The sequence below is a fragment of the Macaca thibetana genome, chromosome X (genome assembly GCF_024542745.1).
Source record: "Macaca thibetana thibetana isolate TM-01 chromosome X, ASM2454274v1, whole genome shotgun sequence".
NCBI lineage: Eukaryota > Metazoa > Chordata > Mammalia > Primates > Cercopithecidae > Macaca > Macaca thibetana.
In genome coordinates this window covers 16,534,251-16,557,177 of record NC_065598.1, presented here as the reverse complement: position 1 = coordinate 16,557,177, position 22,927 = coordinate 16,534,251, and the positions used below count along the sequence as shown (strand labels likewise).

At 41.9% G+C, this 22,927-nt stretch overlaps 1 protein-coding gene across 3 annotated transcripts in view; it reads right to left on the bottom strand.

Moving 5' to 3' along the window:
- Positions 1 to 22,681, bottom strand: part of REPS2 (RALBP1 associated Eps domain containing 2) — a 200,542-nt gene extending 177,861 nt beyond the window's left edge. The window contains exon 1 of one of the 3 annotated variants that reach the window (XM_050777643.1): positions 22,445 to 22,681. The gene's annotated coding sequence lies outside the window, so the exon portion shown is untranslated. The remainder of the gene's footprint in view (positions 1 to 22,444) is intronic. The other 2 variants (XM_050777646.1, XM_050777637.1) reach the window with 2 other exon arrangements.
- Between the last annotated feature and the right edge of the window lie 246 nt (positions 22,682 to 22,927).

Here is a 22,927-nt window from a genome sequence, read left to right as displayed (position 1 = left end):
AAATGATGCTAAGACAAGTGGATATCCACAGACAAAAGTATGAAGTTGAACTCCTACTTCACACCACATACAAAAATTAACTCAAAATGAATCAAAGACTGACATATAGGAGCTAAAACTATAAAACTCTTAGAAGAAAACACAAGTGAAATCTCTGATCTTGGATTAGGCAACGGTTCCTTAAATATGACACCAAAAACACAAGTGACAATAGAAAACAATAAATAAACTGAACTTCATCAAAATTAAAAGCTTTCATCTTTCAAAGGACACCATCAAGAAAGTAAAAAGACAACCCACGGCCAGGCGCGGTGGCTCAAGCCTGTAATCCCAGCACTTTGGGAGGCCGAGATGGGTGGATCACGAGGTCAGGAAATCGAGACCATCCTGGCTAACCCGGTGAAACCCCATCTCTACTAAAAAATACAAAAAACGGCTGGGCGCGGTGGCTCAAGCCTGTAATCCCAGCACTTTGGGAGGCCGAGGCGGGTGGATCACGAGGTCAGGAGATCGAGACTATCCTGGCTAACATGGTGAAACCCCGTCTCTACTAAAAATACAAAAAACTAGCCGGGCGTGGTGGCGGGCGCCTGTAGTCTCAGCTACTTGGGAGGCTGAGGCGGGAGAATGGCGTGAACCCGGGAGGCGGAGCTTGCAGTGAGCCGAGATCACGCCACTGCACTCCAGCCTGGGAGACACAGCGAGACTCCGTCTCAAAAAAAAAAAAAAAAAATACAAAAAACTAGCTGAGCGAGGTGGCCGGAGGCTGAGGCAGGAGAATGGCGTAAACCCGGGAGGCGGAGCTTGCAGTGAGCTGAGATCCGGCCACTGCACTCCAGCCTGGGCGACAGAGCGAGACTCCATCTCAAAAAAAAGAAAAAAAGACAACCCACAAAATGGAAGAAAATTTTTGCAAATCATTTATCTGATAGAGGACTAAAATATGTATTATATGTATTGTATCATATGTATTGAATCAAGAACATATAAAGAACTCTTACAATTCAATATTTTATAAAGATAAATAACCCAATTTAAAATGGACAAAGGATCTAAATACACATTTCTCTAAAGAACATATACAAATGGCCAATAAGCATATGAAAAGACATGCAACATTATTAGTCGTCAGGGCAATTCCACTTAAAACAACAATGAGATACCATTACACACCCACTAGGATAGTCATAATCAAAAAGACAGACAATAACAAATGTTGGTAAGGACGTGGAGAAATTGGAACCCTCATATATTGCTCATGAGAATGTCAAATAGTACAGCAGCTTTGCAAAAGAGCTTGGCAGTTCCTCAAAAGGTTAAACATAGAGTTACCATATGACACAACAATTCCACCTCTAGGTACATATTCAACAGAAATAAAAACATACGTCCACACAAAAACCTATATACAAATGTTCAGAGTAGCATTATACATAATAGGCAAAAAGTGGAAATTACCCAAATGTCTGTCAACTGATGAATTGATAAATAAAATGTAGTATAGCCATACAATAGAACTGGCAATAAGAAGTGCTGATACATGCTACATTTAAAACATGCTAAGTGAAAGAAGACAATCACAAATGACCACACACTATATGATTTCATTTCTATGAAATGTCTGGAATAGACAAATCCATAGACAAAAAGTAGATCCATGGCTGCCTAGGAATGGTGGAACTGGAGGTGATTGCTAGTGAATATGGGGTTTCCTTTTCAGGTGACAAAAATATTCTGGAAATAGTGGTGATGGTTGCACAATTCTGTGACTATACCAAACCCATTGAATTGTACACTTTAAATAGGTGACTATATGGTATGTGAATTACATCTCAGTAAGACCGTTACTTTAAAAAGTGAGAAAACAGGCCAGGCACGGTGGCTCACGCCTGTAATCCCAGCATTTTGGGAGGCCGAGGCAGGTGGATCACCTGAGGTCAGGAGTTTGAGACCAGCCTGGCCAACATGGTGAAACCCCATCTCTACTAAAAATACAAAAAATTAGCTGGGCGTGGTGGCACACGCCTGTAGTTCCAGCTACTCAGGAGGCTGAGACAGGAGAATCGCTTGAACCCAGGGGGCAGAGGTTGCGGTGAGACTAGATCACGCCACTGCACTCCTGCCTGGGGGACAGAGGGAGATTCTGTCCCAGAAAAAAAAAAAAAGTGGGAAAACAAGAGACAAAGGAGAAAACCTTTTTAAAAATAATAATAATCGCAAGAATGTTCTAGATTTGATTATGGTGAGTGTATTAAATCCAACCTGATGAATGTAGAAGATGTAATCTTAACCATATGCAAGATTTATTAAATTAAAATATTACAATCAGTCCAGGTGGCTTAGTTCAGATTATTAAACTGTCAATATTTATATGTTGGCTGAAAGTCCAAAAGTAGAAAGTAATATAGTTAAAAATAAAGAGGGTTATAATTACTAGGAAATATAATTCCTGATCTAGCAAAGGAAGCACACTAACTAACAAAATGATAAAATTCATTACTCTCCCTCATTTGGAAAGGGTTATGATTATTATGAAAACCAATATGGGTATGGGAAGAGCTGAAATCAAGTATATTTGCGACATGACATAGTACATGAAACCAAGCTTATGACAAGACAAACGTTTAGTGGAAAAAAGAAAAATATATTGCATACCAAAAGAAAATTCATATACATATGAACCTGTACATAAATCCAATCTGTTTATATATTTTTTGAGACAAGGTCTCACTCTGTCACCCAGGCTGGAGCACAATGGTGTGATCACATCTCCCTCCAGTCTTTACCTCCCAGGCTCAAGCAATCCTCCCACTTTAGCCTCCCAAATAGCTGAGACACCAGTGTGCACCATCACACCTGGCTAATCTTTGTAGAGCTAGGTCTCACTGTGTTGCCCAGGCTGATCTTGAACTCCGGCTCAACTGATCATCCCACCTTGGCCTCTCAAAATGCTGGGATTACAGGCATAAGCTACGACACCTGACCAATCTGCTATTACTATTGAGGACCATCTGCCATTCTAGATATAGAAGAATATAGAGAAGGGATTGGCAAACTTTTTCTTAGGGTCTGGGGGCTATATGGTCTCTACTACAACGACTCAACTCCGCCACTGTAGTTCAAAAGCAGCCATACCAATATGTAAACAAATGAATGTGGCTGTGTTCCAATAAAACTGTTTATGGAAACCGAAATTTAAATTTCATGTAATTTTCACATCACAAATTATTCTTTTTATTTTTTCCCAACCATTTAAAACTGCAGAAACCATTCTTAGATTATAAAACATACAAAAAATGGGTGGCAGGATGAATTTGGCCCACAGGCTGAATTGTGTCAACTCCTGATAGAAGAATGCTTTCAATATGAAGAACACTTCAACATACCACTAAGCAAGTCTTCCAATACAGAAGAATATTTACTCACCAGAAACAGAAAGGCATGCTAACAAGTACGCCTCATCTGGGAAATAGTCACAAAAACTGTCAAGAATGTTTATAGGAATAAATGAGTTAATACATAAAATGTTCTAAAAGTAGTATTGGACACCCAGCAAACCACTCAACACTTTATTCTGATATTATTAGTAGCAAGATATCCATACTGACTCCAACAGAAAAGACAAAGGCAATGGTTCCATTTCTGCAGTAGTACCATGCATATCAGAATTAGAGCTGCAGATTAAGCATCCCTAATCTGAAATCCAAAATGCTCCAAAATGTGAAAGTTTTTGAGTGCTGACATGAGGTCACAAAAGAAAAAATCCATACCTGACCTCATGTGACAGGTCATAGTCAAAACACAGTCGAAACTTTGTTTCATGCACAAACTTATTTAAAATATTGTATAAAATTACCTTTAGGCTATGTGTATAAGGTATATATAAAACACTAATGAATTTCGTGTTTAGACTTGGGTCCCATCCCCAAGATATCTCATTATGTAAATGCAAATATTCCAAAGTCTGAAAAAATCCAAAATCCAAAACACTTCTGATACCAAGCATTTCAGATATGGGATACTGAAACTGTATTACTTTTAGGTCTCAAATTTCCAGCTGTGGTATTTTCTTAAGAGGGTCTCTCAAATTCTCAAAGCTATAATAAATTTCATTTCAGTAGCAGGAAGCTGTTATTTACTCATTACAATTAAATCAATACTCATTTTGATAAGTAGAAGAAAGGTGAGACGATGATGACAAAATGTTTGAGAGTTACTGCTCTAAGAAATTGCCCAAAGGATTTTTCAAAGGAAAAATTAAGATTTGCGTCAGATTCTATCCTTGGCTACATGTGTGAAGTCAATACTAAAAGCAACATGGAAATCTGACCTTTCCCAAGGAACTGTTCCACCTAAGAACCTACAAGAAATTCAGATTTGATTAACAGCTCAGAGCTCATCTCTTCCACCTGACCGCTTTCTACTTCTTGGTTTATAAGAGGTGCTCAGGAAGAACCATGTGTTCAAGAATGGGAAAATTATCCCTACCAGCCCCCCAGCACAACCTTGTGCTGCACACCCTGACACAAAGAGTAGAGAAGTCGTTTACTTATTACAGTGAGAGGTGGCTTCAATCATCATATTGACCTGACCTGCAAAGGAAGGCTTGTAATTCATAATTAAACAGAACACCACTGCCTGCCTTTTCCAGATAAAATTACATTTTGAGAGAGAAAAAAATTAATACTCATTTTGATTTCACAACTTTAAACAAAGGAATGTTGGGAAACTATTCTTGACAAGGCAGCCTACTATACATTCACCCAACCACCTGTCACTAACATCATTCTCAAACACAAAGAGCTATTTTTATGTAGTACATTACCGAGGTAGATAATATCCCATTGCCATAGCAACAAGTTTTCCAGAAGATATGTTAACCCATGAAGAATGCAAAACAGAACAAAGCTATTTCTTTGCATTTGCCTTTAAAATATATGAAGAGGATTGTAAGATTTTTAAGGCATGGTTTGCTCAATAGAGCCTTAGTGGATTTGAGCAATGTATAAAGAAATCCCAGGCCGGGCACGGTGGCTCAAGCCTGTAATCCCAGCACTTTGGGAGGCCGAGACGGGTGGATCACGAGGTCAGGAGATCGAGACCATCCTGGCTAACACGGTGAAACCCCATCTCTACTAAAAAATATGAAAAACTAGCCAGGTGAGGTGGCGGGTGCCTATAGTCCCAGCTACTCGGGAGGCTGAGGCAGGAGAATGGCGTAAACCGGGAGGCGGAGTTTGCAGTGAGCCGAGATGGCGCCACTGCACTCCAGCCTGGGCGACAGAGCGAGACTCTGTCTCAAAAAAAAAAAAAAAAAAAAAAAAAAAAAAACCTTATGCCATTGACCACTGCCTATGAAAAAAGAAAAAAGAAAAAAAGAAAAAGAAAACAAATAGAACAAATCCTGAATGTATACATATACACATACAGCTATTTTTTAATCTTTTTTTATTTAAGAGATAGGGTCTCACTCTGTCACCCAGGCTGGAGTGCAGTGGTGCAATTGCAGCTCACTGCAGCCTCGACCTCCCAGGCTCAAGCAAATCTCTTGCCTCAGCCTCCCGAGTAGCTGGAATCACAGTCATGCACCACCACACACCGCTAATTTTCAAACACATTTTTGGAGAGGCGGGTTTCTCACTATGTTGCCCAGGCTGGTCTTAAACTCCTGGCCTCAAGCAACCCTCCTACCTCAGTCTCCCAAAATGCTGGGATTACAGGCATGAACCACCATGCCTGGCCTGGCCCACATATAGCTATTTTTATGGCATAACTTTAACGTGTATGACATGATGCTTTGATATACATATCCATAGTGAAATGATTACTATCAGCAAGCAATCTGACATACTCATCATCTTCCATAGTTACCTTTGTGGGGAGAAGAGGTAAGAGCACCTAAAATCTACTCTTAGCACATTTTCCATATACAATACAATATTATTAACTACAGTCCTCCTGCTGTACATTACATCTCTAGACTTACTGGGCCTACATCACTGCAAGTTTGTTCACTTTGACCTACATCGCCCCATTTCCTCCCCATTCCCACCCTTGATAACCACGGTTCTATTCTGTTTCTATATATTTGACTCTTTTTTTCAGGTTCTAGATAAAAAAGATTATGCAGTATTTTTCCTTCTGTGTCTCACTTATTTTACTTAGCATAAGTTCATCCATGTTGTCACAAATAGCAGGATATCCTTTTTTAAGGTTAAATAATATTCTGTCATCTGTGCATGTGCGTGTGTATGCCATGATATTTTTAGCCACTCATCCATCAACAGTCACTTAAGTTGTTTCCATATCTTGGCTATTGTGAATAATGCTGCAATGAACACAGGAGTGTAGACATCTCTTTGACACACTGACTTCATTTCCTTTAGGTACATACCCAGCAGAGGAACTGCTGGATCATATGGTAGTTCTACCTTTAATTTTTTCAGGAACTTCTATACCGTTTTCCATAATGGCTGTACCAATCTACGAAAGTATAAAAGGGTTCTCTTTTCTCCACACCCTAACATTTGTTATCTGTTGTCTTTCTAATAGCCATTCTAAAAGGTGTGAGCTGATATCTCATAGTGGTTCTGATTTCCATTTCCCTGATGATTAGTGATATTGAGTACCTTTTCATAACCTGTATGGCTTCTTTGGGAAAATGAATAATCAAGTCCTTTGCCTATTTTTTAATCGGGTTATTCGTTTTCTTACCATTGAGTTCTGGGAGTTCCTTATATATTTTTGACATTAACTCCTTATATATGTTAATATCCTTTGATATTAACATATATATAGATATATAGATATATATATCTGTGTGTCACAAATATTTTCTCCTAATCCATAGGCTGTCCTTTTATTTGCGGATTGTTCCCTTTGTCATGCAGAAGTCTTTTAGTTTGATGTAGTACCACTTGTTTATTTTTGCTTTTGTTGCCTGTGCTTTTGGTGTGATATCCAAAAAATCACTGCCAAGGCCAATATCAAGGAGCTTTTCCCCTATGTTTTCTTCTAGGAGTTCAATGGTTTGAGTTATTAACATTTAGGTCTTCTTTTCCATTGTGAGATTTTGTTTTAAAATCTGTTTTGTTTTAAAATGTATATTTTAAAAACATATTTTGAGTTGATTTTTGTATATAAGCATCCAGCTTCATTCTTTTGCTTGTGAATATCCAGTTTTCCCGATATCATTTATTGAAGAGACTATCCTTTCCCCACTGTGTCTCCTTGGTGGTTGACTGTATATACTTGGGTTTATTTCTCGGATCTCTGTTCTATTCTATTCATCTATATGTCTGTTTTTATGCCAGGATATACTATCTTGATTTCTACTGCTTTATAATGTATTATAATCTGAAATAAGGAAGTGTGATGCCTCCAACCTTGTTTTTCTTTCTCAAGATTGTTTTGGCTGGCCGGGCGCAGTGGCTCACGCCTGTAATCCCAGCACTTTGGGAGGCCGAGGCAGGTGCATCATGAGGTCAGGAGATCGAGACCATCCTGGCTAACATGGTGAAACCCTGTCTCTACTAAAAATACAAAAAATTAGCCGGGCATGGTGGCGGTCACCTGTAGTCCCAGCTACTCAGGAGGCTGAGGCAGGAGAATGGCATCAACCCAGGAGGCAGAGCTTGCAGTGAGCCAAGATTGCACCACTGCACTCCAGCCTGGGCGACAGAGTGAGACTCCATCACAAAAAAAAAAAAAAAAAAGATTGTTTTAGCTATTCCAGGTCTTTTGTCATACCATATGAATTTTAGAACTGTTTTTTCTATTTCTATGAAAAATGCCATTGGTATTTTGAGAGGGATTGCATTAAACCTGTATATTGTTTTGGGTAGTGTGGACAATTTAACACTATTAATTTTTCCAATGCATAAACATGAGATATCTTTCCAATTTTTTGTGTCTTCAATTTCTTTCATCAATATTTTATAATGTTGAATGTACAGATCTTTCACTTCCTTCATTACATGTATTCCTAAGTATTTTATTATTTTTATGCTATCATAAATGGGACAGTTTTCTTGATTTCTTTTTCAGATAGACTATTACTGGTGCAAAGAAATGTAACTGATTTTTGTATGCTGATTTTGTATCCTGCAAGTTTACCGAACTCATTTTTTAGTTTTAAGAGGACTTTTGTGGAGTCCAGGGTTTTCTACATATAGGATCATAACATTTACAAAGGGATAATTTTACTACTTCTTTTCCAATTTAGATGCCTTTTATCTCTTTTTATTGTCTGGTAGCTCATGTTAGTACTTCCAGTGCTGTGTTGAATAAAAGTGGCAAGAGTGGGCATCCTTGCTTTGCACCGGATCTTACAAAAAAAGTTTTCAGTTTTCCCCCACTGATTATGATATTAGCTGTGGACTCTACATAAATGGTCTTTAATGTGTTGAGGAAATTCCCTTTTAAACCTATGTTGTCGAAAATGTTTATCACAAAAGGCTGTTGAACTTTGTCAAATGCTATTTCTACATGTATTGAAATGATCATGGGTTGTTCTCTTTTTTTTTTTCTTTAGAGACAGGGTCTCGCTGTGCTGACAAGGCTGGAGTGCAGTGGCACAATCAGTGCTCACTGCAGCCTCAAACTCCTTGGCTCCAGTGATCCTCCTGCCTCAGCCTCCCAAGTAGCAGAGACTACAGGTACATGCCACTATACCCACCTCATTTTTTTAAATTTTTTGTAGAGACAGTGTCTCACTATGTTGCCCAGGCTGGTCTTAAACTCCTGGCCTCAAGCAATCCTCCCACCTCAGCTTCTCAAAGTGTTGGGATTATAGGTGTGAGCCACCACACCTGGCTTGTTTTTTATCTCTTATTTTGGTAATGTGGCGTATTACAGTGATTGTTTTTTTTGTTTTGTTTTGTTTTGTTTTGTTTTGTTTTGTTTTTTGAGACACAGTCTTGCTCTGTCGCCCAGGCTGGGGTGCAGTGGCCGGATCTCAGCTCACTGCAAGCTCCGCCTCCCGCGTTTAGACCATTCTCCTGCCTCAGCCTCCCGAGTAGCTGGGACTACAGGCGCCCGCCACCTCGCCCGGCTAGTTTTTTGTATTTTTTAGTAGAGACGGGGTTTCACCGTGTTAGCCAGGATGGTCTCGATCTCCTGACCTCGTGATCCGCCCGTCTCGGCCTCCCAAAGTGCTGGGATTACAGGCTTGAGCCACCGCGTCCGGCCACAGTGATTGTTTTATATATGTTAAACCAATCTTGCATCTCAGGGATAAGTGTCACTTTGGTCATGGTGTATAATCTTTGTGAGGTGTTGTTAAATTTGGTCTGCTAGTATTTTATTTAGGATTTTTGCATATATGTTCATCAGACATACTGACCTGTGGTTTTCTCCTCTTATGGTATCTTGGTATCTTTTGTCTGGCTTTGAAATCAGGGTGATGCTGGCCTCAAAAAATGAGTTTGGAAGTATTCTCTCTAATTCTGTTTTTTCGAAGAGTTTAAGAAAGATTAGTATTATCTCTTCTTTGAATGTTTGGTAGAATTCAGCCATGAAGCCATCTGGTCCCAGGCTTTTACTTTTCAGGAGCACATATAGCTATTTTTGGGTAAGGAAGAATTGCTACAGAAATCGTATCCTATTGGGAAGGAAAAAGCAAAACTAATGCTTAGCCATACCCCCAAACATTATAAAACACTCTCTACTGCCTTGAATTTATCTCCATTCCCAGAGCAACCTTTCCCACCATATGTAGCTACTCCTAGCAGAATCTGTAAGAGGGTCACTCCATTGTTGTATGTTTTCCAGTGTCATGAATAAGGACAAACACTCCAACTCGTGGAAAGCCTCACTCTGACCAAAAAGCATACATACAGGCTGGGTGTAGTGGCTCACATCTCTATTCCTAGCACTTCTGGAGGCCAAAGTGGGAGGATCACTTGAGCCTAGGAGTGAGGCCAACCAGGGGAATATAGTGAGACCCTGTCTCTACAAAAAACTTAAAAATCAGCCGAGCATGGTGGTACATGCCTGTGGTCCCAGCTACCTGGGGGGGCCTGGGTGGGAGGACCACTTAAGCCCAGGAGGTAGAGGCTGCAGTGAGCTGTGATGGTGCCACTGTGCTCCAGCCTGGATGACAGAACAAGATCCCGTCTCAAAATAAATAAAAGTATACACACACACATATACTTCCATATCCAAATGCAAACAGACAACCCCACATTCCTCAAGGCTTCCTTGGAGAAATAGGAAGAATCTCAGATTAACCAGTCACTCCTATTCAACCCTCTCTGCATGGAGGTCTGTATTCCCAGGCTCTTTCTGGCACAAAAAGACTTTCATTGCTCCTATCACTGGCCATGGCCCATCCTCCCTAGGATCCAGGGTAGTGTTTCCCACTCCTGCTCATAGCCTGTGCTGGTTGTTGCTCTATTTTCCCCCTAGAACCACTCTCAGTCCTTTTCATCCACTCAGCCCAAGAGGCTAATCTCAATAAGCTTCAACACCCAGGCTCTGTTGCCTCTGGCTTCTAGTTGGGCTAGAACAATGAAAGGCACTGCAGCAAATCAGAGGGCAGGAAACAGAAATTGGTTACTTCTCCCCCATCCCCTCATCCCATTAGCCCCTCTCTGACCATAGTTCTAGCAAAGGCTGTATTCTTTCATGACTATTGTTCCTGTAGAGGGAGTACTTTTCACAGCTCCAGCAACGACATTCCCTCCCTTTGCCCCTCTAGGTCTAGGGATGGCAATAGCTTCCTGCTGCTAGTTCCTTCATGCCTCAACATTCCTGTTTTCACCAAAACCCTTTGAGCATGCCATTTCCTGTGGGCCCCTGAGTGATACACAGCCTTACCCCAATTTCCGATGGCTTCCTTGGTTTCAAAGTTTTATCAGTTATCCTTGGCCCTAGACTGTCTATGTTCTGCTTCACCATGCCACAGAAGCTTCTTAGAAATGATCCAAGTCCTTTACTCAGACATATGCCCATGGAATCACCTCGTTTAAGCAAGAATTCCAGCATTTACACAGAATCGCTATGAAAGCAATAGCCTCTCAATTGAGATATCATCAGGAAACTCCTGTTTTTACATCCTTTTTCAGTCTGTCTCCTCAATTAAGACTGAGATTCAACCCATATATATTATGAAAAGTATTTCAAGAAGTCACTTTTATCTATGTGACCCTGCGCAAGTAAGTGAACCTCAGTGCCTCAGCTTTTGCTTTCTTCAAAATGGGGATGATACAATAACTATCTTATGGTTTAGTTGTGAGAATTAAATGACAAACATTTTACAAAGTATATGATAAAACCAAATACATGGTATTCAGTGAATAAATGTCGGTTGCTACCATGGTTGTTATCATCATATATGTAGAACTAAATTGTGCCCCCAGGAGACATCTGACAATGTCTGGAAACATTTTTTGTTGTCACAATCACAACAATAGCTACTGGCATCTTGTGGGTAGAGACCAGGGATGTTACTTGACAACCTACAATGCACAGGACAGTCCTCCACAACAAAGAATGATACAGCCCCAAAGTGTCAGTCATGCTGAGACTAAAACATCTTGATCCAGAACAAAGAATAAAAGAGACTCGAACATCCGCATGCTAAATTTTACATGCTTTACTCAGTATTGGGACTATAAGGGTACCAGAGAGTACGCAAAGGAGAGGAGTTAAAACATTTTAAAATAATTTTAAAGAAAGCCAAAAAAAAAAAAAAAAACTCAAAAAGCAGAGCACACCAAACACCTCCAAGGGCAAAAAACTGTTGCTGTATCATCATCTGTTTTTTACAAGGCTGACTCTGAAGTAAGGGAGAGACAAAGAGATTACCGTATTAAATATGTTCTTTTGAAGGCATGGGGCAAGCATTACACATCTCAGAAGGTCTGCACTTAAGAAACAACCTTTTTTTTTTTTTTTTTTTTTGAGACAGACTCTCGCCTCTGTCGCCTAGACTGGGGTACAGTGGCACAATCTTGGCTCACTGCAACTTCTACCTCCCAGATTCAAGCAATTCTCCTGCCTCAGCCTCCCAAGTAGCTGGGACTACAAGCACATGCCACCAAGCCCGGCTAATTTTTATATTTGTTGCAGAGACAAGGTCTCCCTATTTTACCCAGGTTGGCCTCAAACTCATGGCCTCAAGTGATTGGCCTACCTCAGCCTCCCAAAGTGCTGTAATTACAGGCGTGAGACATGCACTTGGCCAAAAACAACAATTCTTAATTGCTGGCATTTATGGGATTCACTTTAATTAGTTGGAAAATTAACACAGGTGAAACATATAATTACCTACCTCCAGGAGACGGAATCAAAGTATTTTTCTTGTAAACCAGTGGCAAAGTGTTACAAATGAATTCAGTCAAAGTGAACATTTCCTACTAGCCTAGGGTTAATAATGTCCTCTCCTGGTTCTGAATGATATTATGAGGATGGCTGAGTTTCTCAAGTCTGTTAAAATGACTTTTTTCTTCAGGTCTATGTTCTAGTCCAAGTCTCTGAAGTAGAGATAGCAGTAGTAAATAAAACAGGCCAAACAAGCAGCTGGCACTGGCCCCAGAGGGGCTTGTCCTTCCTCCTTTGCAGTGAAGCACAGCTGAGAGGGCCAGATAAAATGGTCAGGAGCAGAGCTCAGAGCGGGGACTATAGGAACTGTCCCTGGTGAGGTCTCAGAGGAAACAGCTGAGCATCCATTCACTCTGAGCTTCCTGCAGGACAGACTGGAGGAGGAGGGACTACAGCAGCCTGAGGGACTCTCACTCCTGACCATGGACTTGCCAGCAGCACTGCTGTCATTTGACCGAAAACAGTGAACCCTGTTGCCTAGGCAACATGGCAAAACCCCATTTCTATAAAAAATACGAAAATTAGCTGGGTGTGGTGGCATGCACCTGTAGTCCCAGCTACTTGGGAGGCTGAGATGGGAGGATCATTTGGGCCCAGGAGGCAGAGGCTGCAGTGAACCAAGATTGTGAAATTGCACTACAGCCTGGGTGACAGAGCAAGACCCTGTCTCAAAAAAAAAAAAAAAAAAAAAAACTGCTGTGGTTTTTTGCTTACATGCATAATAGAAGGAAGTGCTCAATCTCAGTTGGGGGAAGGGCAGTTAGTAAAAAAAAAAAAAAAAAAAAAAAAAAATGTAGTTCTTTTCCACACCTAAATTCACAGACCCCTGAACTGACCCAGGCTGAGAAGGCCTGCTTTAGAGCACTGCGTGCAGGAGTAGCCAGGCAGGGCATTCACATCTGCTTTTCCACTTTTTTTTCCCCTGCCTCCTACTAGTTAAGAGGAAAAACAATTGCCTAAAGACTAAAATTGAAAACACCTAAGAAGTTACATATTTGCCAGTTCTACTTAGGATGAATTATGCATGAAAATGTTTCTTAAAAAGATAAAGGAATTCTAAATTAGTGGCTGAGCAAAACATATGTATATTCTGGCCACAAAAAGGCTCAACAGAATAATTTTCTACTTCAGACAAATCCTGGAAAGCAAGTGTGGTGAAAAGATCCCAAGGTGTCCCCCGCAAAATTCTCACCTCCTGGTATCTGTTCTTTTGTATAATCCTCTCCCCTTGAGAGGAGACAGAACCTGTGACTTGCTTCTAACTAATGGACTATGACAAAGGTGATGGGATGCCACTTGTCTGAGCTGACTGGAGAGAGACACTCTCCTGCTGGCCTTGAAGAAGCCAACAGCCATGTTGTGAATTGACTATGGAGAAAGCCATGTGGAGGGAACTGCAGGAGGCCTCAAAGTTGAGAGCCTCAGTTCTAAAATCACAAGGAACTGAATTCTGCAACCAAGTGTTGGACCTCCACAGAGGTCTCCAAGCTCCAGACACCTTGATTGTGACTTTATGAAACTCTGAGCTGAGGACCCAGCTGAGCCATGTCCAGACTCCCGAGCCACAGAAACTGGGAGATAATAACTGTGTGCTGCTTTAAGCTGCTAAGTTTGTGGTAATTCATTAAAGAGCAATAGATAATGAATGCAGCAACCAAGAGAGGGGGTGACCATCCCAGTTTGCCTAGGACTGTCTGAAGACTGAAGTTCCATGCCCCAGGAAATCCTTCAGTCCTGAGCACCCCAGGTTGGTTAGTTGCCCACCAATAGATAAGTATGAATAATAGAATGCCATAAATACAAAACATGAGAAACTTGCCTATACGAAACAAATAGAAAGTTTGAAAAACCCTGGAAAGGAACCAAACCCTCTTTTTAAAGTTATAAATAGGCCAGGCGCGGTGGCTCACACCTGTAATCCCAGCACTTTGGGAGGCCACGGTGGGCAGATCACCTGAGGTCAGGAGTTCAAGACCAGCCTAGCCAACATAGCAAAACCCCGTCTCTACTAAAAAATATAAAAATTAGCCAGGCATGGTGGCGGGCGCCTGTAGTCCCAGCTACTCGGGAGGCTGAGGCAGGGAGAATTGCTTGAATCTGGGAGACAGAGGTTGCAGTGAGCCGAGCTTGTGCCACTGTACTCCAGCCTGGGTGACAGAGTAAGACTCTGTCTCAAAAAAAAAAAAAAAAGTTATAAATAATTAGCAAAACAACCCAAGATTTCCTCAAAACCAATTATCTACACCCTTAAAATAGACAGCCCCTACTTAGGGGTGTGAAACCAGAACAATGTTCAAATCCATCTTGTATTCCTGGTCTTCAGTTGGTTACTTTTTCAATCTCCCTACAGGTTTCCCAACTATTCTAAATCAGTTCTCAAGCATGTCTATCTCCAGGACAGCCAAAGGCTTGACAGTATTGAACCATTATCAGTCTTGCCATTTGACCATAGGCCACAGGTACCTTTTCTGGCCAACCTAAACCCCTGCATGTTTCCATTCCCTTCTTCCCACCCTGGTTTCTTCCTTAAAGATAAGTCCTATGAACCATATGATGTTTGAGACTTGCTTCAGGATGACAAAGGGGAGAGGGAACAAAGATAGAAATGTAGATGGAATAGAATTAACCACACATTGACAGCTGTTGAGCCTGAGTGGCAAGTGCAGCAGGGTTTAATGCATTATTCTATCTACTTGCTTATTTAAGATGTTCCATTTTTAAAAAGATGAAAAATGGCAGGGTGTGGTGGCTCACACCTGTAATCTCAACACTCTGGGAGGCTGAGGCGGGAGATCACTTGAGCCCAAGAGTTTGATACCAGGCTGGGCAATATAATGAGACACCATCTCCACAACAAATTTTTAAAAAGAAAATTAGCCAGGCTTGGTGCTGCACACCTGTATTCCCAGCTACTCAGGACCTGAGGCAGGAAGATTGCTTGAGCCCAGGAGGTTGAGGCTACAGTGAGTCATGATCAGATTGCTGCATTCCAGTCTGGGTGATAGAGCAAGACCCTGTCTCAAAAAAAAAGAAAAAGAAAAAAAAAAAAGAAGAAAAAAGAAAGCCCATGAAAGTTAATTAATTAGCTCAAACATCCCCTAGCACACTCAAGAATGTAAGTGTGCATTCTGCTATCTATGAAGGTGTTCCAAATTTTCATACACGTTTCGAACAGTCCCCCAGTCATGTGACATTCTATATAAATAAGGAAACATGCCACCTACTTCCCTTTGGCATAAGGGTCTCTACTGCACTGTAACAATGAGTCATTATAAACGTAAGTAGTAAAGATTTTTTAAAAGGAAACATAAATGAACTGAAGTTACATGTGTCAACAAGATGAATTCCAAAAACATAACAATGGGAGGAAAAGCAAGTTGCAGAAGGTTACACAGAATACAATATTCCTTAAGTTAAAAAGACATCCAAAATAATATATTTTTTAGTGATTTATATATACACAAATATATATATCCACATATACATACAATAAAAGTAGAAAGAAATCTTCAAGTCATTCACACCAAGTTCAGGACTCTGGTAACCTCCAGGGTAGGGAGGGAAGGGAATGGGACCAGAGAAGGGGACATAGGAAGCTTTCACTCTAGCTGGGCTGTTTTACTTATACGGAGTGGTGGATATACAGTTATTTCTTGGGTAACTCTCTAGTTTTACATGCCTGAAATATTTTATTACAAAAGAGTCAACAAGTAACTATTATGCAGAGGTACTCCTTTTAACCTGGCAATGGTTTAGCTCTGGTACTTCCTACATCTGCTGGCATTCATTCTCTTTTAGAAAAAAGTAACACTGTCAATCTAAAACAGCATAGAGTTAATCCTAGTTATGTGTGTGTGTGTTTGTTTTGGTCTGTTTGTTTGTTTTTGAGATGGAGTTTCACTCTTGTCCCCCAGGCTGGAGTGCAACGGCGTGATCTCGGCTCACTGCAACCTTCGCCTCTCTGGTTCAAAAAATTCTCCTGCCTCAGCCTCCTGAGTAGCTGGTATTACAGGCATGCGCCACCACACCCAACTAATTTTTGTATTTTTAGTAGAGATGGGGTTTCGCTATGTTGGCCAGGCTGGTTTCAACTCCTGACCTCAGTTGATCTGCCTACCTCGGCCTCCCAAAGTGCTAGAATTACAGGCGTGAGCCACCGTGCCCAGCCCCTAGTTACTGTTTTAATATGCTGGCCTCTATTTCCCTAAAGTATAGTTATAAAATTATACGATCTAAAGATGTAAAAATATAAAGTTGTTTCATTTACATTTTTTAAAAATAGTTCTAGCTAATAATCTAGCAATGAGCGAAAGTTCACAAGAATTTGTCTTTTACCTATAATTTTCTTTAATGATTAAACAGTTGCTTCAAAAAATCAGAAGACAGCCTTCAGAAAAGACTTCTCCCCAAAGGTGAGGGCATGCGCACAGATTTTTAAAATATTTCCTACTTCCCACAGCTTTGTTTTACTTATTTACCTCAATCAAAGCTGCTTAAACAATCAGACAACACTTATCAGGTTTTTTTTTTTAACCATTCACTGATTTCCCTTGATATGGAAGCAATAGTGTTTTATAATTATTCCCCTTAATGTCCAAGAATTAACTACCATAAAAATGAAAACCAACATGGATGAAGCTGGAAACAATCATTCTCAGCAAAATAACACAGGAACAGAAACCAAACACCGCATGTTCTCACTCATAAGTGGGAGTTGAACAATGAGAACACATGGACACAGCGAGGGGAACATCACACGCCAGGGCCTATTGGGGGGTGCAGGGCTAGGGGAGGGATAGCATTAGGAGAAATACCTAATGTAGATGATGCGTTGATGGGTGAAGCAATCACTAAGGCACATGTGTACCTACGTAACAAAACTGCACATTCTCCAAGTGTATCCCAGAACTAAAGTATAATAAAAAAATTAATACAGATGAGATCTGGAGCATATGTGTATAATTACATAAGTCATGTATGTTTTACATGAGCATACAAAAAAATGTAAAAAGATATACACAAAATTGACTTTTTTATATATTCTTCTGTTACTTGGCTTTGAAAAAATAATGTTCTCATTTTTGAATTTTAAAAGAAAACTCCAATAAGATGTGTATATGTTAAAAATATTTTAAACGAAAACCAATTTTAATGATGACTTCGAATATACACAGCATTCCAAGAGACTGACACTATCCTAAAAGATAGATATTATAAAGTGGTCTGTTAATTCATTACATCAAATACAAAACTTGCTGCTTTAAGGTAGATATTTTATTTATTTATTTATTTATTTATTTAATGAGACAGGGTCTGACTCTCTCACCCAGGCTGGGGTGCTGTAGTGTCATAATGGCTCATTGCAGCCTCAGACTCCTGGGCTCAAGGGATCCTCCCACCTCAGCCTCCAGAATAGCTGGGACTACAGGCATGCCCCAGAGAGAGGTAGGTAGAGGGGGTGTGTGTGTGTAGATGGGGTTTTGCCATCTTGCCCAGGCTAGTACTGAACTCCTGGACTAAAGCAATCCTCCAGCCTCAGACTCCCAAAGTGCTGAGATTTACAGGTGTGAGCCACTGGACCTGGCCATAGCCTATTTTAAGAGGTCTTTTGGTCTCTTTATAGAGTATTTATTTCCCTGTGCTGACTTGTTTTAAGAGCAGTATTCTAGCACTAGGTGGAAAATGGCAGAATGGAACACTTTTAAATTAGAAAAAGAAAATATGTCTATGAACAGGTAATGGTTTTGTTTAGTATTTCAAGACAGAGCAACAAATGTTAGAGTAGTTGGTTTCCCAGGTTATGAAGTATTTTGTTGGTATTCAAAGGCCAGCATTTCACTAGAAGGCATAGTGCGTGGTGAGAATCAGGTCGCGGTTTGACAACGTATTTGGTTTGGGTTTGACAGGCTTATTTTACTTTATTTTGATACAGGGTTTTGCTCTGTTGCCTAGGCTGGAGAGCAATGGTGCGATCATAGCTCCCTATAACCTTGAACTCCCAGGCTCAAGCAATTCTCCTGCCTCAGCCTCCAGAGTAGCTAGGACTACCAGCGCATGCTACCGTGCCCGGCTATTTTATTTTGTGTAGAGACAGGGTCTCACTATGTTACCCAGGCTGATCTCAAAGTCCTGGCCTCAAGCAATCCTCCCATCCTTGGCCTCCCAAAGCACTGGGACTACAGGCGTGTGCCACAGCACCAGGCTGACATTTTATTTTTGGATATTATATTTCAAGTCTTTTCTCAACCAAATAAAAACTCTGAAGTGTAAAAACATTTGCATGGGAACATAAGCTCCATGAAGACAGAGATTATGTTGGATTCACTATTATAACCTCAGCACCTAGGATAGTACCTGACACACATCAGAAACTCATATGTTTTCCACCTAATGCTGGAATCCTGCTGTTAAAATAAGTCAGCAAAGGAAAATAAATACTCTGTAAAGAGACCAATTCATTGCTGATGGGAATGCAAAATGGTACAACCACTTTGAAAGGCAGTCTGGCAGTTTCTTATAAAACTAAATATACTCTTACCACACAATCTAGCAATCATGCCCCCTTGCTATTTACCCAAATGAGTCAAAAGCTTATATCTTGCATGTAACAAAAAAGCCTACATACAGATGTTTATAACAGGTCTATCCATAATTGCCCAGACTTGGAAGCAACCAAGATATCCTTCAGTAGGTGAAACTGTAGTACATCCAGACAATGGAATATTATTCAGCACTATAAAGAAATGAGCCACCAAACCATAAAAAGACATGGAGGAATCTTAAGTGCATATTACTACATGAAAGAAGCCAATGTGAAAAGTCTACATACTGTATGACTCCAACTATATGACATTCTTAAAAAAGCAAAACTGGCCGGGCGCGGTGGCTCAAGCCTGTAATCCCAGCACTTTGGGAGGCCGAGACGGGCGGATCACGAGGTCACAAGATCAAGACCATCCTGGCTAACACGGTGAAACCCCGTCTCTACTAAAAAAAAATACAAAAAACTAGCCGGGCGAGGTGGCGGGCGCCTGTAGTCCCAGCTACTCGGGAGGCTGAGGCAGGAGAATGGCGTGAACCCAGGAGGTGGAGCTTGCAGTGAGCTGAGATCCGCCACTGCACTCCAGCCTGGGCGACAGAGTGAGACTCTGTCTCAAAAAAAAAAAAAAAAAAAAAGGCAAAACTATGGAGACAGTTAAAAAAAAATCAGTGATTGCCACATGTTAGTGGAGAGGGAGGGATGAATCGATAGAGCACAGATTTTTAGAGCAGTGAAACTATTCTGTATGATACTACAATGGTAGATCCATGTCATTATACATTTGTCCAAACCCACAGAATGTACAACACCAAGAGTGAGCCCTAATATATAGACTTTGGGGAATAATGATGTGTCAATGTAGGTTCACTGATTGTAAAAACTCTATTATTCTGGTGCCGGATGTTGAGAGTGGGGAAAGCTACTGGTGTGTCAGGGCAGGGGATATATGGGTACTCTGCTAAATTTTGCTGTGAACCTAAAACTGCTCTGAAAAAAAAAAATAGCCTATTAAAAAATATGTTAAGGCCGGACACGATGGCTCACGCCTGTAATCACAGTACTTTGGGAGGTCAAGGTGGATGGATCACCTGAAGTCAGGAGTTCGAGACTAGCCTGGCCAACACGGCAAACGGCTGTCTCTACCAAAAATGTAAAAATTAGCCAGGCGTGGTGGCATGCGCCTGTAGTCCCAGCTACTCCGGAGGCTGAGGCAGAAGAATCGCTTGAACCGGGGAGGCGGAGGTTGCAGTGAGCTGAGATCACATCACCGCACTCCAGCCTGGGCAAAAGAATGAGACTCCATCTCAAAAAATAAATAAATAAATAATAAATATTTTTATAGACCATTTACTTGTGGTAAGACTGCAAGATTCTCATTCTTCCTGGAACATTATTATGGTAATCTTAATTGTACGCTTATTAAGAGGAAAACCTGGTTGTTACCATAGAAAATACCAGGGCTGGTTAGTGCCTCCAAGATTTGAGCAGTTATACCTGTCGGGGCACTTAAATCTCAACTTACAGGTTCCTGTTTAACAGGGAAAGGATAAAAACATCTATGTTTGTTTTAAAGAATGGCTAATACAGCGATGGGGTAATACAAATTAAAGTGGATGGAGCATACACACACCACCACCACCACCAAAGTGATGGGTGAAAATTAGGGGTCTGCTGGTTGCTGACTTTGTTTGACTCTCTTAGGATTACATGTCCGGGATGCCTTCAGTGTTCATTTTCACCTGTACCAAGAATAATGAGTTATGGTAATTTTGTTGGATTGAAGGGGGATGATGTGTTTTGCTTTGCTAGGCTGAATAAGGGAGCTTCAAGCTCTGAAAGATTTACTCCAAGCAATACTGTAGGGATGTCCCCTTTGGCCAGTATCTGAAGCAGTCTTTTGCAAGCAGATTTCAACTGGACATCAAAAATATAATCTCATTCACGCACAGGCACTGTGCCTTGGGTCCTTTTAAAACCATATGTACCTCAAGAAAGCATGGGTTCTAACATCAGGAAATCCTTCTTCCCAATTCCTAAGGAGGCATCGACCAACATATTCAGATTTACTATGCCCACCTCCTCTTATCCGATGCATTACTGACAACAAAATAAGCCTTAATAGGTACCCAGCTGTCACTTACTTGCTGCATAGCCTCAGTCAATTATTCCTCTTTCAGCTGGGAAGCAGTTACAGCATTGAATAAATGTGTTATGCTCGGGAGTATTCTGAGGGCCTCAAGTAATAGTCATGGTTTGTGTTTTAAGACACTGATTTTCTCTTTACCTGATCCAGCTCAACTACTCGTCAGCAATGGCAGAACTGTCTGTATATCAAGGACTTTTTTAGGGACAAACAGCCATGCTAAGTTCTGTGAATACTAATTATATTTTCAGAAATCCCAAATTCAAAAGGGTGAAAGATTACAAAGTGTTTAAAGTTACGCTCACAAACACAGAGCAGTACAAACACTCTAGCAATATAAAACGCAGTCTTAAGTAATTTCTTTAAAAATACGTATGAACACAATGACATTGCAAGTGAACCATAAAACCCTCAGTTCTCCTTTGAAACTAGATTTTAAAATACCACTCACCACTCTAAATATTCCATTGGTGTTAATAACATTCATACTATTGCTTTTAGGGAAAGCTTCATTTGACGTTTTGAACCTGATATTAACAATCTTATCACCATGAAGTGCTGGTGACATGAAATGACAGACAAAGGCTTATCAATTAGTCTTTCTCCAAGCTCCAAGGAAAGCACAAAACAAACACAGCGTCTGGTATGTATCATCCCCTAGTCCTTTTCCAAGTATAGAACAGTCAAAAGGTGGTAGCTATGACACCCCTTACCTTTCAATTCTATTTCAAGTCCAAGTAATGATAGATGGGAAACTACAGCTGTTTCCCATGGTGGACTTCTTTAGTCCACCTCTAGCCTCAAATGGGAAATTTGGTTTTCACTTGACAAACGTCCTCTTGCAGTCCCGTGTCCCTGTTCTGCAACTTGTCATTAAGGTTTTTGATTTAATATTAATATTTAGAAATATGTTATGGGCAATTACATATTGTAGATACGTATATATCACAACTACATACAGAGGACAACATTCAGCCCTGGGCCTTCAACCCTACAGACACACACACCCCTCAGGTTCAAATCCCAGCAAGGCACCCTGACAGCCCACTCAGGAGAGGGAGGGGCAGGAGCAGCGAGCAGAGGTTAAACCAGGCAGCAGCCAAAACAAACACCACTTCCAGAACAGGGCAAACTTTGGGTCTGGGCGGCTGCAGAACCCCAGAAATGGCCGGGGGAGGGGAGGGAATGTCAGACAGTCTCAGGGAAGGAAGATGGGGAGCGCGCACCCAGCACTGACTGGGCGAGGAGCTGAGCTGCGGAGGAGGCTGGTGTCCCCCGGGTACAAGGGCGTCGCCGCCATCCCCGGCTGCAGAGTTCTCTGACAACTGGCCGAGGCCTCCGGGTCCCTGGGGGCAGCCCTGTCGCCCCACTCGCAACCTCCGCCCCCGCAGACACTGCCCCACAGACCCGCAGGGACAAGAGGCGGAGGGACCCACCTGGTGCAGCGTCTCGGCTGGCAGCTGCGACGCCCGAAACAGGTCAGCCACTGGGCCGGCGGCTGCAGTGGCCGTGCCGGGGGCGACTCTGGCGGCCTCGGGAGGCCCAGACCCGGGGCCCCCGCCCGCGGCGCCGGCACAGCGCGCGAAGAGCTCGGAGTAGCACTGCTGCTCGCCCTCGCTCAGCAGCAGCGGTGGCGGCCCGGAGCCACAGCCCCCACCCGCCGCCGCCGCCGCTGCCGCCTCCATGGGACCAGCAAGGGGGCGCGACGGAGCCCTGTCCCTAGCTGGGGTGCCGCTGCGTCCGCCACAGCCACCGGCTCCTCGGCCTCAGCCGACGCCGCCGCCACCCCCACGCCCCGCAGCTGCCGCGCGGCCGCTTCCTCCCGGCGCGCGCCGGCCCCGCCCCCGGGCTTGAATGTTGTGCCTCAGCTGCGCGGCACATGGAGACAGGCGCGGAGCGGCCCAATCACAGCCTGAGAT